Consider the following 16,806-nt stretch of genomic DNA (forward strand, 5'->3'; position numbering starts at 1 on the left):
CTCGATGGTACAGTCTTTTTGCGATACTTACAGATTCGGCAAAGATATTTACTAAGCTCATAATGCTCCATCTACTCGGGGGAGTGCCGCCAAAATTCCATCTGAATTGCATTTGGACGGAAATAATGGTATATCTGTATGCTAAAAATGGGTTCAATCGGGTCAATATTTCCCTGAGCCCCCATATATCAATAAGGGTGTTATCTCTCTTGACCTAGCCCTCATATAACTATCACCAGGATTTTCGAACATCCGATTGTCTTTACTACATATATATTGGTAATGTGCGGTACCTCAATGAAAGCCAGGGAAATTTTCTTAGTATGTGGCATGATGGTAGTATAGATAAAACCGGGTCGATACTACCCCAACTGCCATATACTACATATGTATAATGATTATCTTTTTCTCAGAAACCTTATGTGTCTGTCAGTGTATGAGTTATATGTAGTGTTTGTGTTTATAAAATTTCTTGTATTTCGATCCTGTGCTTGACGTTTTACACCTTAAGATATTTCCCTGGCTTTGATTCTTGCAAGTCTCAAGGGTATAAAAAGTTCGGTTGCACCTGAACTTAGTCCTTCCTTACTTCAACACTATAGGGCACCACTTAAGTGCAACTAAGCGTCTGCAGATCAACAGGTAAAAAAGTACGAAAACCTTTACAATGATTTACATTTTCCAACGCGAGGATAGTTTATGGTGCAAAAGCAGGGCTATCTGTACATACCAATATATTCTCAACAACGTACGAACATATACATATGTAAATGCAAACTAATAGCATCAAACTGTCTAAAATGAAATGTACAGTATGTTAAAGTAATATATTCATATTTACATCTACATTTAGAATAATTAATTTTTTATACCCGTTTTTGATCTTGTCGGGGTGAGGAGGAAACATCCAGACACTTTCTACGTTATTGTCCAGCCTCAGTCCTACAAGACTGAGGTTCAAACATGTCGATAGCTTCTTTAGCGAACCATGACACATGGTAGAAATTAACATTAGCCGTCTCAACAACTTTGTTATAAACTCAAAGCGATAGATGGTACCAACGGACTAATGTTCAAAGTTGCCCAAGTCAGATCCCTGTTATAAATGAACTGTTAACCTAACTATATAAATATATGAATATGTCTGATAAAATTAAGGGAAAATAGGGAAAAATCAACTAAATTGACTAAATTGACTAAAGGAATTATTTTTGGCACATGCCCTCTTGAAAAAGAGTCTATATAGTGAGAGTGAGAGTGTCTAGACCGTTATAACTAATAATACTAGTTTACAGTCATTTTGCGACTGTGATGTTAGTGGCTATATCTCTTTGTTATTTTTGAGTTGCTAAAATCGAAAATTATTGTAAATAGAATTTTGTGTTGGAGTTAATTGATGTAGGGTCATACCACTATCATTTACTAAGCCGGCAACAATAGATGTACGTGATGGAACAATTTGACCCCAAATTCGTTAATAGGGCACCTCAAAAAACTCACACACCTCTTAGTACACTAGTCGTAAAGTTTTATTTGTTCATTTATGGCAAATAGTGATCGAAAAATTTAACCGGAAAGCAGAAATGCACAAAGCTGGGTGTATTGGAGATAGAGCATTTTTGCATTAAACTAAAATATCAGCAAGTGGTCGATACGAAGTTGTAATATAATATATGTATAATAGTTAACATGTCGCTATATGGAATGTGATTTCAAAGTAATGTTACACTTCACGGGAATAAACTTCACTAGTATTTTTATCTTCTTTGAGTTTTTTTATGCATATTTGTAATCTGTAAATACAGCAGATGTTCATTCTATGCCGTTAAATTGCATGAACTACTGAGCAGAAAATGGAATATAAAACAATTTTTTACAAATAATTTCAGTGGACCAGCATCACAAAAAAATTCAATAAAATATGGTTTTAAGTGTGTACGTGCTTGTGTATTTACCATGACCCTAACCACAGTGCTGACAAAGTCATCAAAGATTTTCGGCCATTCAATTGCTCCATTTTAGTTGGTTTTTTACATTGTCTGTTAGTTCGAATGTATATGAATCGTTAACGATGGCAATTTCAAAATATAAAACCGAACAAATATAAGCTTTTTTTTATTTTATGAGTTCAACAGCTTTTAAAGGACTTTTTCATGGCCCAACTAACAATTGATTTTTTCTTTTTCGCAAATACAAACATGAAATCAGGATTTATTTGCTGTATGCTGAAATGCCCAATCGTTTAACAGATGCATCACTTCATTGTCAACTAACTACAGATGCTATTCATCAGACCATCCGTCTGTATGTATATTAGCAAGCTAGTCCCTCAGTTTATGAGATATCGGTATAAAATTTTCCACACGGCCATTTTTCCCAAAAAGGTGCTCAATTAGAGCCGCCGCTAACGGACCACTGTATCATATCGCTGTCATACAAACAGACCGACATTCCCAATTTTAGCACATGTTCTCGAAATGGCCAATGATCCGTTATGGTAACTGTAAGTGTACCTATTTGATAAATTCTTACTTTTTGTCTTTTTCAGATTTCGGCTATATCAGCTTCATTATCTTGCTTATGGTTATAGATTTTTATCTGTTCTGAGCAATTATATATTGAGCAGCCACTTGATAATTTTTAGCAGGCACTGTAGTATCTCTGCCTTGGATTCATTTTGAGAGCTTCTTTACTTGACCAACTCATCTAGTTTTTCGTTGCTGAAAATGCGTCTGTGGCTGGGAACCCAACTATGGACAAGTGAAGTTGACCTGCCAGTGAGCTACATGAGCTGACTACGCTGGAATTAAACTTCGATGACGGCAAGGCAAGACATCCCGGAAATTTTTCCGAACTTGAGTCCGATTATGAATCTTGACTTACCGTCTTTATTACACCTACTTATGAATGTATTGTACGAGTGACTCACATCTGATGTTTGTTTTGCAGCTTCCCCGTAGAGTGCGCCTACGTCACACATTATTAGGATGTATTCTCTTTTGATACCATCTGGTAATTTTGTGAGTGATATAGGTAGCACGCTCCTGCCTTGGACCATGTAGGCTGAAATTAAGTAGCAGCTAATTTCTGTTTGTTTCTCCTTAACCACTGTGGTATCTGCTGTGCTGTAATAAAAACAAAGAAATGTAACTAAATCTTTATTGCTGAGATTTCATGCCCCTGGTCGAACTTCATTTCGTTTGTAAACAATGTTTCCTGCTAGTCCGCCCTCTGCCGTGTCATCTTTAACGTAGGGCTTTTGTATAAGACAAATGCCCTAATTTATTAAGGTTGTCAGACTGTCTGTAGCACTTTTCGAGTCTGAACCCATTTAAGTTGTTTTGTCATTACTCTATTTGTTCGAATTCATCTATTCTTTGATTGTCATCGGCCTCTTCCGTGTTATTTGTCGTAATACCAATTTTAATTTTGTTGTCAGTTGTCGATAGAAGTTTGGTTTTGTTGTCTATTTCAGGTACATACTTGTTCTATATACATAAGTCACATGATGAGGCATAGACTTTTTAAAATTTTACCGAAAATGTAGGTGAGATAAATACATATTTCATGTAACGATGAAGCATATCGAAGTCAACTGGGAGTTTTGGTAATAAATATACAGCGATAAAAATTATTTGTATAACATTTTGAAATAATTGCGTTGCTTTGCAAAATACAGTTTATTTATATTTTCTTTATATAGTAAATCGATGCTACGGTGCAAAAATTTATCTTTTTCATGTAACAAAAATAATGGCAACTAATGAATTCCGAACAACTTTTAGTACATATGCAATTAAATGTAAATTGCTGTCATTTTCACGCCGCCGCATCTCTTAAATTATGACATGGCTTATTAGTGCTGTAAAATGTATGTTTTTTTCTAAATTCGCTAATATTTTTCCCTCTCTCAAATAATATCAGCTCGTTAAGCACGTACTAAGTCGCAAGTGTTTAATCAAGCGTAATTATTTTTTGTAAGGAGGTAAATCGATTACTGATATTGGAAATGTGTGTAAAGAATAAAATTTGTTTGAGTGTTTTTAAAGCGTTTCAGTGCTTTTATTTTTTTTAATTAAAAATTCCATGAATGGTGACTTCTCGTGTAAACAGGTATTTACATACACTAATATGATTTTTTATGGTATTTTTTGAATAAAACCATCATTGGTTAAGAAGGCATTTGTTTACTCGAGCTTAGTAAGCATTTTCAGAATATATTTTATGTATTAAGAAATAATAATATTTTTTTTATCATCGGTAAGTTTTTGCTTTTATGTGTGCACACCTACATAAATGTGTTCCAAAGTAAACAGGACTTTTTGAATCTAGGGCCCCCTGGTGGCGCCATTTATATGTCGACTAATGCGTTAGAATCTGCTATCTTTATCATTGTCCAGTGAGAATTTCATGATATTTCATTGATTGCAAGTGAAGTTATTGTATTTTAAGTGTCACTATGTTTGTGTTATCGGTGCGAAAATGAGCTTCGAACAAAGAACCAACATTAAATTTTGTTTTAAAATTGGTAAAACTTTTACCGAAACATTTCAATTGATTAAACAAGTTTATAGCGATGTTTGCCTATTCCGTAGCAGAGTGCACGAGTGGTTTCAATGTTTGCAAAGTGGTCGTGATGACGTAAATAACGATCAACGTGTGGGGCAATCAAAATCCGTGACCACCGGAAATTCCATCGAAACTGTGCGCGAAATCACCAAAAATCAGCCGAAATCGTCATTGAAATTCATGGAAGTGGAATTGAGCATCTCCAAAACATCGATTTATCGCATTTTGATCGAACATTTGGGATGCTTACGAAAGGTGTGTGCACCGTTTGTTCCGCACAAATTGACTGACGACCAAAAATTGCTCAGAATCCAACATTCGAAGGACATCATTAAAGAGGTCAAATAGGACAAAAACTTCATTTACAATATTGTGACTGGTGACGAAACGTGGTGTTTCCAATATGATCCCGAAACTAAACGCCAGAGTGCTGAATGGAAGGCACCGGATGAACCGAAACCCAAAAAAACGCGTATGGAGAAGTCAAAAGTGAAGATAATGCTGATTTGTTTTTTATGATTCCAAGGGATTTGTGTGTGCGTTCGTCTCGAATATTGCGAAGATGAAATTTGGCGTTTGTTGCACAATAATGCCGTCTCATCGATTGGCGCTTGTGACCGATTATTTGATCAAAAATCACATTTTAACCATTAACTACTCCCCGTATTCACCTGGTATGGCACCGTGCGACTTCCTCCTTTGCAGAGAAATGCAGTTGCCCGTGAAAGGAATGCGTTAGGCAGACGTAGATGCCATTCAAAAGGCTTGCGCCGGCATACTGACGGCCATACCGGCCAACGAGATAAAACACTCGCTGGAGACTATTTTAAAGAAAATAAATTGAATAAGCCGAAAACATCATTGTTCTGTTTTTTCTTTTAAAGTCCTGTTTACTTTGGAAAACACCTTGTAAGAAAACACATTTGGTATATTTCATGCTGTGCTTTGTGAATAGCTCATTGGTGTGTTCATTTCAGTACAGTCCTTTATCTTCTTCTTCTTTACTGGCGTAGACTCCGCTTACTAGGCTATACCTAGTATCCGTAAACAACAGTCGTTTCTTCTTTTCGCTACGTGGCACCAAGTGGATATTCCAAGCGAAGCCAGGTCCTCTTCCACTTGGTCCTTCCAACGGAGTGGAGGTCTTCCTCTTTCTCTCCTTCCCCCAGCGGGTACAGCTCATCGTTCCATCGAATGCGATATTTTCCGTGGCCAATGTGCAAAAGACCATTAATCTTCCGTAGAACTTTTCTCTCGAAAACTCGTAACGTGGACTCATCAGTTGTTGTCATCGTCCAAGCCCTCTGCACCATATAGCAGGACGCTTGTTGTGGGCTTTAATTTTTCACACAATACGATCGATAGAACCTTATATGCGATGTTGAGGAGGCTAATCCCACGGTAGTTGGCGCAGATTGTGGGATCTCCTTTTTTATGGATTGGGCATAGCACACTTAAATTCCAATCGTTGGGCATGCTTTCGTCCGACCATATTTTACAAAGAAGCCGATGCATGCTCCTTATCAGGTTTTCGCCGCCGTGTTTGAATAGCTCGGCCGGCAATCCATCGGCAACTGCCGTTTTGTTGTTCTTCAGACAGGTAATTGCTATTCGAACTTATTCATGGTTGGGCAATGGAACGTCTGCTCCATTGTCGTCAATTGGGGAATCGGGTTTGCCTTCTCCTGGCGTTGTACGATCACTGCCATTCAGCAGGCTGGAGAAGTGTTCTCTCCATAATTTAAGTATGCTCTGGGCATCGGTGACTAGATAACTTTTGGGAGATCTATCAAAAAGGGCGTCATTCATCCGAGGCTGTCGTTTAGTTTTCGTTGGTACTGGTTTTTATGTGGCGGGTCCCAAACCCAGCGCACAACCCTATGCAGGGGATGTTTCGCCTTCTCACTTTAGCTCACCTTCAAACGGATGTTCTTTTACCCAGAGGATACTTGGTCAAAGACCGGAAGTCGTGAGTCTGATTGAGCCATGCGTAAAAGAATCGTTTCTGGCCAGGCCCAAGTGATTGGTGATCAGAGAACTTTCCTCACTTGCGTGAACTTCTACACAGTTCTTTATGCATTTTATTTTGTTCAACAGGTTGCAGTAAAATTTTTGACTAAGATTCAGATGATCAGTGAATAAGTCAGGAGAAATTTTAAATACTGCACAAAAAAATAAACCACTTTTTACCCCTGTATTTAGGGTCCTTCAATCCTTGCCAGCCTATATTAAATCGAAGTTTAAATTTTCATCACCTCTTTTTTTATTAGAAAATTCAAATGAACGAACTAACTAACTCATTTGTTAATCATTAAATTGTCATTAAATATTACGTAACGCGGTTGAGCGTACATAAAAATTTTAGTTTTATGAGCTTGGGGCAGATACACATTGCAATATCAGTTATTGTACCAACAATTTTAAATATAATACAAGTATAGTACCTTTGCTTGTATACCCCAGGCATCTATTCCTAACTAGTAAATCTAAAATTTGCATTATACATTTATATTGATGAGTAATTCAGAAGAAACATATAATACTTAGTGTGAATGTTCACTTATCTAATATAAATTCATGTTAAAATAACTCGCATTATAACCGTTTGTTAGTTTCTGTGGACATTAACGCTAACATTTATCATAAACATATTACACTTGCTTATTTGTTGGTAACAGGTTGTTGTTTACGCGTCTTAATTTGATTTAGCACTTCGAAACAAATCCGTTTAGTAATGTCGATGTGAGAATATATAAAATATTGCAACTTTATTTTATCATGTTATTATGACTTAACCAATCCTACATAAAGTTGTTTAAAATTTCATTCAAGCGAAATTCCATATCATATTTAAATGTTTTAGTATAGAACTAAAATTATCAAGGACAATTTTTCAGCCTCTTACGAATGGTTAATGCAGATGGGTATTAAATTGCCTACAAGATCTAAGAAACGAAATATTTGTTTAAGTAGTTGGAATCGAGAAATTCTTATAAAGTTCTCAAAATTTTAGCTTTTACGTCATGATTAATATAAAGGAGATAACAACTTAGAGGTCTTGGTTTTTTCTTATGATTTTATATTTATATTTACATATACTATATACAACTACACAACTTTTACCATGTAACCAGTTTTTAAAATTTGCAACACAAGTTTGACAACTCACATGAGGAGCCCACTCCCGATCTTGATCGACAACAGCACAGCTTAAATATAAACGATATGCTAATTTTATCATTCTAGTAATTGTTCACTTCTGTAATTTAAGGATAAACTCGCTAAATATATAGCAAAAGCTGTCCGCAGAGTTAAAGCACCCATGTTTCTGTACCTCAGACATTTTGATCAAGTTGACATAAAAATCTCGAAACTAATAAGAAAGAAAGTGCTAAGTTCGGATACAACCGGACATTTTATATTGTAGCAACTTGCAAGAATTAAAACCAGGAAGTACCTTAAGACATAAAACGTCAACCAGAGGCTCGGAATCTAAGCAATTTTTTATTTACAAACACTCTATATAATTCATATACTGACCGACAAATTCGTCATAAGATTTGTTACAAAAACGAAAATCATTATACAGTTACTCTGTTTCAACAGGTTACAAGGGAATAAAAACATGTCTTCTCGTTTGCCAACCGTAATTACAACTGACTTATCATCTCAGAGACGGTGATGTGACACCAAGGTACCTTCATAATATGCAGGCATGACTTGCCCGAACTGGCAGCCGTCAGCAGTTCGATTCAAATATCAAGTATAGTAGGATTTACAAACTAAGAAGCAATATGTAATTACACTTCCTTAGCCGTTGACAAGGTATATACATATATAATGATGCTAATATATTTCTTCACATAAACTTTCTGGACTACTGGTGATGGTTATACCTTTTCACCCTTGACAACAACAATTCTAAACATTAACCAAATTTTATTATGAACAAAAGTTGCTCTGCGCTGTTGTAAAGTCGAACATAACCGCGTAAGCGGTGTCTACGCCCATAATGAAGAAATGAAAGCTGATTTGGTATAGCTGTACTCTTATATAATTTGATTTTATTTTTTCGAAAATCTTACATGTTATTTTAAAGTTTTGTTATAACCGTTGAATGAAGAAACATCGACAGGATTTTAATTTGTCCCAGCCTCTTTATATTATATGCTTTATTTTGAATTAAAATTTTTTAAAAATATATCAAGCAATTGCTATTTTATCCAAAAATTTCCATATGAGCACCTAAACTAAATAAATATATATTAAGGATTACAAAGAAGGTTTGGAAAAATTTCTAAATTCCATGCCATCATGACGGCATATATCTGATGCGTTAGAATCTGCTATCTTTATCGATTGTCCAATGAGATTTTCATGACATTTCATTGATTGCAAGTGAAGTTATTTCGTGTCAGTATGTTTGTGTTATCGGTGCGAAAATGAGCTTCGAACAAGGAACCAACATTAAATTTTGTTTTAAAATTGGTAAAACTTTTATTGAAACATTTCATTTGATGAAACAAGCATATGGCGATGATTGCCTATCCCGCATCAGAGTGCACCAGTGGTTTCAACATTTTCATAGTGGTCGTGAGGACATAAATGACGTTCAACATGTGGGCCAATCAAAACCCGTGATCCCCGGGAATTCCATCGAAACTGTGCGTGAATTCATCAAAAATCAGCCGAAATCATCATTTAAATTCATGAGTATGGAATTGAACATATCCAAAACATCGACTTATCGCATTTTGACCGACTATTTGGGATTACGAAAGGTGTGTGCACGGTTTGTTCCTTTGTTCCGCACAAATTGACTGACGACCAAAAATTGCTCAGAATCCTACATTCGAAGGACGATTATTAGACCAAAAATCACATTTTAACCATTCACCATTCCCCGTATTCACCTGATATGGCACCGTGCGACTTCTTCCTTTTCAGAAAAATGCATTTGCTCATGAAAGGAAAGCGTTATGCAGACGTAGAGGCCATTCAAAAGACTTGCACCGGTATACTGGCGGCCACAGCGGCCAACGAGCTTAAACACTCGTTCGATAAGCTTTTGGACCGTGCAAAGCTGTATTGAAGCAAAAGAAGGTCAAGATCTAGCAATTATAATATATAAACGTCAATTATACATACCTATGTATATATATTAACACATGCTTTTATATTAGCTTCGTTTATGATAAGAATTGAATAATTAAATAAAAATGGAATAGCACTTCGCTTGTGATCATCATCATCACGTGCGTACGGTTATGTGTTCTCAAGTCAAGTCGTCATCTCTCGTTGGCATTTTCTGGTTCGGAGTCTTTTGTTCGAAACTTCTTGCTAAAAGTGGTTTCCTGTTGCTCGGACTCCTCAACTCGTTCTTGTTTAACAACTTAGAAGCGCAGTTACGTTCCCAATAACGCAACTACTATTTTCACTGAATTGGAAAAATAAATCAAATTTGTGTTTCGACGCCTTACGACTAGAAATGTTGATCTATAAGGAAAGTTATGACAGTAAAAAGGATAACGTTCCGTTTTTGCTGAGAAAGTTATAAATGTAAGAGACTGTAAATGCAATTAACTTAATCAGGTAGATGCAATTAATATCGCGAAAATTAGTTAAAAGTTTTGTATTTACATTACGATACAAACCGTTTTGTATGCAAGGTGAAAAAATTTAAAAATTCAAATTTAAAAAAATGTAATAGACATTTTTCAGTGTGTGCGTTATATAAATGAACTTTAGTAAACATAATTTTGGATTAACGACACTTTCGTGGACGTGGAAATGGTTCAATTTTGGCCATCTGCAACACTAACCTCTCCTGCATGCAAGGGAACATACGTATCAAGTTTCCTGCTAATATCTCAATTTTACAGAAGTTAGAGCTTGCACAGACAGACAAATGGCCAGTCTTCCGAAATTTGTTCACTTAACGGTTGCATGTATCACCTAAAACTAAGCGAGATGGATATAGAGTTAAATACATATGTATACTATAAATGATCAGGATGACGAGAAAAGTTTAAGTCCGGGTCACTGTCTATCTGTCCGTCTATCCTTGCAAGCTATAACTTGAGTTAAAATTGAGATATCTTGATGAAACTTGGTATGTGGGTTTCCTAGCGCAAAAAAAAAAAATCATTCGTTGGTGAGCGTAATCGGACCACTGCCACCCCCGCAAATGCCCATTAACTTAATAAGTTTAATCGATTACATAAATTTTCTCTGGTAAAAACAGATTTTTGAATAATTTTTTTTCCAAATAAAAAGTGAAATATTTTATTACAAATTTTTATTATTACAAACATACAATATTAAAAGAGAAATTCTAAAATTTTTGGAACATATTTTAAACTCGGCCATTGCGATGCCATTTCCGGTGACCCCTCAGAAAAAAGATGTGCTCGCGTTGGCAGGAAAACTTACTGGATCATCTAAAGTGAAAAAACTAGTTAAAACCTTAATTTAGAACTCGGACGAAGGAAAACATCAACCGAAAATTTAAGTTTTTTTACAAAGAAATGAAACTTTCACGTCATGTTTTTTTTTCATATAGTTGTAATCGAAAAAAACTCCTTTGTTCAAGTCTTGAAGAATTGTATCTCAAAGACCTGTGTAAAATTTCATTTAAGATCGGTAAAGTAGTTCTCGAGAAATCTTGTCAACCGACTACAAAAAACAGTTTCGAGAGACACACATTTAAAGACGGCGCACTTAGCCTAGCTAGCCTCGAAGACATAAGTTCTCAAGGCTCTACATCCGAAACTACAACTCAGATCAACTTGAAAATGTAAGACAATATTAAGGAGGTGTTGCAGAATATAATAAGACAATAAATAAACAATAAACAATTAAGGAAGGGCTAAGTTCGGGTGTCACCGAACATTTTATACTCTCGCATGGTAAAGTGATAATCGAGATTTCATAATACGTCATTTACATATTTTTCAAATACCGTATTTTTGTAAAGTTTTATTCCGCTATCATCATTGGTTCCTAATGTTTATACTCGTATTATACAGAGAAGGCATCAGATGGAATTCAAAATAGCTTTATATTGGAAGAAGGCGTGGTTGTGAACCGATTTAACCCATATTTCGTACATGTCATCAGGGTGTTAAGAAAATATTATATACCGAATTTCATTGAAATCGGTCTAGTAGCTCCTGAGATATGGTTCTTGGTCCATAAGTGGGCGGCGCCACGCCCATTTTCAATTTTTCAACAAAGCCTGGGTGCAGCTTCCTTCTGCAATTTCTTCCGTAAAATTAAGTGTTTCTGACGTTTTTTGTTAGTCCGTTAACGCACTTTTAGTGATTTTCAACATAACCTATGTATGGGAGGTGGGCGTGGTTATTATCCGATTTCTTCCATTTTTGAACTGTATACGGAAATGCCTGAAGGAAACGATTCTGTAGAGTTTGGTTGACATAGCTATAGTGTTTTCCGAGATATGTACAAAAAACTTAGTAGGGGGTGGGGCCACGCCCACTTTTTCAAAACAATTGCGTCCAAATATGCCCCTCCCTAATGCGATACTTTGTGCCAAATTTCACTTTAATATCTTTATTTATGGCTTAGTTATGACACTTTATAGGTTTTCGGTTTCCGCCATTTTGTGGGCGTGGCAGTGGGCCGATTTTGCCCATCTTCGAACTTAACCTTCTTATGGAGCCAAGGAATACGTGCACCAAGTTTCATTATGATATCTCAATTTTTACTCAAGTTGCACGGACGGACGGACGGGACGGACGGACAGACGGACGGACGGACGGACGGACGGACAGACATACATCCGGATTTCAACTCTACTCGTCGCCCTGATCACATTGGTATATATAACCCTATATCTGACTCTTTTAGTTTTAGGACTTACAAACAACCGTTATGTGAACAAAACTATAATACTCTCGTTAGCAACATTGTTGCGAGAGTATAAAAATGTTGAAACATATAAAGCCTTAACGTACACATATGTATATCTCCTAAAATAGAAGCTACAACAGCCAAGAACTACCACCGACAGTGTGAAAATCGATCAAATCGAAATATAACCCCGCTCACTCCCCATATAACGAGACTGTTCAAAACTACTAAAAACGCAATAAATTCCGAGAGTTATGAGAAGGCTTTGTGGGAACCGGTGTGAAAATTAGACGATGGACGTGGCAACGCCCACTTTTTGATGAAATGACATATATCGGGACATACCGATTTCGAAAACATTTTGTACGTTTAATTTTTCCATATTCCTATATCACAGTGTGGGCGAAATGGGACTAAAACCACGAATATTTCCCATATAACACCATTTAAATTCCGCTTTATTATTTCACTTTTCGGTACAAAAATCAAAAAGTAATTAATATAATGGGAGAAAATTTCGAAGTACTACTACAGTGACCAAAAATTTTCCAACTCCAAACGAAACTGTTCAAGCCCCTAGGTACCAAATATGTGGACCCCAGTATATATAGTTGACTTTAGACCGAAAATATCGATCCTGATAATAGTAATTCTGTGTATCAGAAATGTGTTGAATTGGGTCAGTACTTCCCTGACCCCCCATATAGCTAGTATAAAAATTCTTCAAGGTTATTTTATGATGCATATATGTATACTATAGGTCAATGAAAAATTGTGCCTAAAATAGATACAATTCGGTGAAAACTTGACTTAGATCCAGGGAACATTGTTTCGGTATGTGGCATAATGCATATACAAGTACATTTTCATTTTACCTAATTTTATACAATATTTCTATTTCATATAGCTTCGCCTTCAATTTTTGCCTTTTACATCAATCGTAACTAATTAATACAAAAATTCGCTGCATCTTGCAATTTTTATTTAAGCAGTTTGATTGCTACACGCCTTGATTGCACGATGAGCGTAAATTAGCATTAATCATTCGCAAATGCCTGTTTGACTAATCACACGAAATTTGGAAAAGGAAAGGCAAAGCAGCTGCTACACGTGAATCAGCATCTAATATGACATTGATGCCGTCAGTAGTCGTTGTGCTTAAAGACAGTATATGTAAAGACTTTTGTTTTGAAATCGTCATTGGAGCTCAATTTAATATTTCGTAAAGAATCTAATCAATTTTAAAATTTCCATTAGAGAACTTATTGGCTATAGTTAAATTTCGTTCATTTTTAGAAAATAATCTAAGGATACCAGTATAACGTTTATGCACCAAATATGGTTAAAGATGAGTTTTAGATAATAATAAATAAGTATATAGCCTCATAATACATGAAATTGAAAATTATCAAAGCTTTTAACCACAACGATATCAACAAAAATGTACCACAATGTCGCTGGATAGGTATGAATTTGGGCAAGTACCTATATGAAGTTGTATGAGGACGTGCTTTTTTAACAATTTCTGATAAAAGTTGACGTGACTCTGTTCAATAATAATATTATGTAACAAGTATGTGAAGCTTAAATACCGGTGTAAACGAATATTTTATACTCTTGCAACACTTGCAGGGAACAACACCGGTTAAATAACTTAACTGCTGAAGTGAGATAAATCATTTTTAATTAAATTTGACAACCAAAATGGTAGAGAAGGTCCTTATAGAAGCAGGTGTAAAATTGGACAAGGGGTGTGGCAGCGCCCACCTTTAGGTGAAATTCAATAACTCAGAAGCTTCAAATTTTGAAAGAAAGATTTTTGTAAAAATTATTGAAAAACATCTTTTATTGAGTGTTAGAAGCTATGATAAGTCAGCATTTTTTCGTTTATGATGGTTTTTGGGTTCCATTGGGGATATACTCGTATACTTACAATTTGTAGTCACCTCATTTGCGTGAGTAGCTTGCAAAGTGGTTCGGCCAACACGGAAATGACAAATTTGATCGCAAAGTGCCGCAAATGCAAAAACCATCACCAACAAGAAGAACTTCACATTCCTTACGGCGAACTCGCACAGATAAGATAATAGCTCCCATATTTACTTGTTTATGTTTGTCTTCTTAATTCAAAACAAATATCATGTACATAAGTATGTATATCTGGTTTCTGCTTTAAACTTCTCTTGGGCTTGCATAACCGTCTTACGGTTACTGCTCGTCTTTCACCATACGGTTCTTTTTTATTGCTTCGCAACTGATTTTAAAAACAAATACTACAAAGCCACTTCTTAAATATGATAAGTGTATTCTTGTCAGAAGAGAAGGTGTTTTCAAGCCATGCATGCTGCATAAATACATATGTAACATTTAAAAAAAGAAAAGAAGGTTTAGCTTGCATTAGGCTTGAACAAATATTAGTCCATTTTCAAGTGTACACGGAAATATCATGACTCATAACTTAATGTTAAACTAATATTTCTTATACACATATGTATGGATATATGAATTTCATGCTCCAAGCGCATGTTCAAAGTATTTGAATCACTTTGGTGTTCTACTCTTGCTTTCAAATATTGGTGCATGGTACACGGTGTACGTAGCTTGAATATTAATCTGTTTACGCACAGTCATGCAACAACCAAAATTGCGTCTTACAGACCGTAAAAGTGTACACAATTAAAAACATTTATGTTGGTGATTCCAATGTATCGAGTCTCTCTATTTAAAAGAGGTATTTGCATTTATATGCGTTATTGAACCGAAAAATCCGCAAGTAAGCGCACTTCGCTGCCGGTGAATATGTTGTAAGCAAAATTGCTTAGAGTCGCAAACTCAACACATTTTCCGTAGCCGTAAACATAGTCTTCTTTCTCCACCATATAACAATTAGCGCAACAATCCCCTGTACTCCAAGCCACCCTAAAGTAATTTTATTTAGTGCCAAAGGACCCAGTATTAGCTCATTAACGCTATATATAATTTTCTTTTATTCTGCATTTGTTTGCCATTTGTAGCGAGGCATTTCTGCTTTTCCATATGACTGATCAGCTGTTGTCCGCACCTTGCTTGCACTTCGCCGGCGCTTTGTGGGGCCTTCCTTTTCTTTGTTACGTACGTAATTAATGAATGCATAAACGTACGATGCTTTCGGGTCTTTGCCACTTTCATTGCTGGCATCTACTTGAACAAGTACAGGGTCCGGCACTCGAAGTGTAACCAACTTCAGACCGCTCTTGCAGCTGTCACACTGAAATCAGCTGTTTATAAATTTGCTGAATGACAGTTCGGAGTATTGTTCACAAGTGTACAAAAGCGTTTTGCCAAAAATTTAACGTAAAAAATGTGATCAGCGATGGAATTCAAACGTAGTATCGTGATTGCTTTATATTTATTTATTTCGTGAGCTCAAACACCTTAATGTGAATAAAGTTTTTGTTTATCGCACCATCACTCGTTACAATGATACTGGTAACATCGCAAAACGCCATGGAGGTGGTCATCAAAAGACTGCAACGTCACGTGAGATGGTTCGGAAAGTGAAGAAGCGACTTGAGCAAAATCCACGACGAAGTGACAATCAAATGGCTAAAGAACTGAAAATATCCGACCGCAGCATCCGACGCATATTAAAAAATGAGCTCAAGGTCAGGCCTTACAAGTTCCAAAAGGCACATGATCTCACACTGAAGCAGCAACAAGTAAGACTTGAGAGAGCGAAGCAGTTGCTTCGCTTGGCCGAAAGCGGTCAAATTCCGAACATTGTGTTTTCTGACGAAAAAATTTTCCAATTGAGCAATTCGTAAACTCTCAAAACGATAGGGTTTACTTGACCGACCGTTCATACGAGAATCTAAGTCATCGGTTGGCCACCAGGAGGCAGCACCCGCCACAAATAATAGTTTGGGCCGCTGTCACTGCAGATGGGCGCTCTCCAATTGTTTTCATCGAGCCTGGAGTCAAAGTAAATGCGGCATATTATCGGGAAAGTATTCTGGAGGCTGCTTTGAGGCCGTGGGCAAACAAACATTTTGGTCCCAAACCATGGACGTTTCAACAAGACTCAGCACCTTCTCACAAAGCGCGAGTGAACCAAGAATGGCTGAAAAAAACGCTCTCTAATTCACCAGATGCGAATCCAATGGGTTATTCTCTCTGGGCCATTTTGGACAGCAAGGTCCGAAGTATAAAATATATGCCAGTCTCGAGATGCTGAAGAAAGCCATTGTCCGTGAGTGGGTCAATATACCGGCAAGTCAGATTCGGGCAGCGTGCGATTTCTTTTTTGACCGTCTCAAGTGAATTGGTCCTGAATTTATGATTATTTTTACACATTTTGTACTTTAAAATAAATAAAAATAATCTTCC

Source organism: Bactrocera neohumeralis, chromosome 6 (genome assembly GCF_024586455.1).
Source record: "Bactrocera neohumeralis isolate Rockhampton chromosome 6, APGP_CSIRO_Bneo_wtdbg2-racon-allhic-juicebox.fasta_v2, whole genome shotgun sequence".
In the NCBI taxonomy this organism is placed as follows: domain Eukaryota; kingdom Metazoa; phylum Arthropoda; class Insecta; order Diptera; family Tephritidae; genus Bactrocera; species Bactrocera neohumeralis.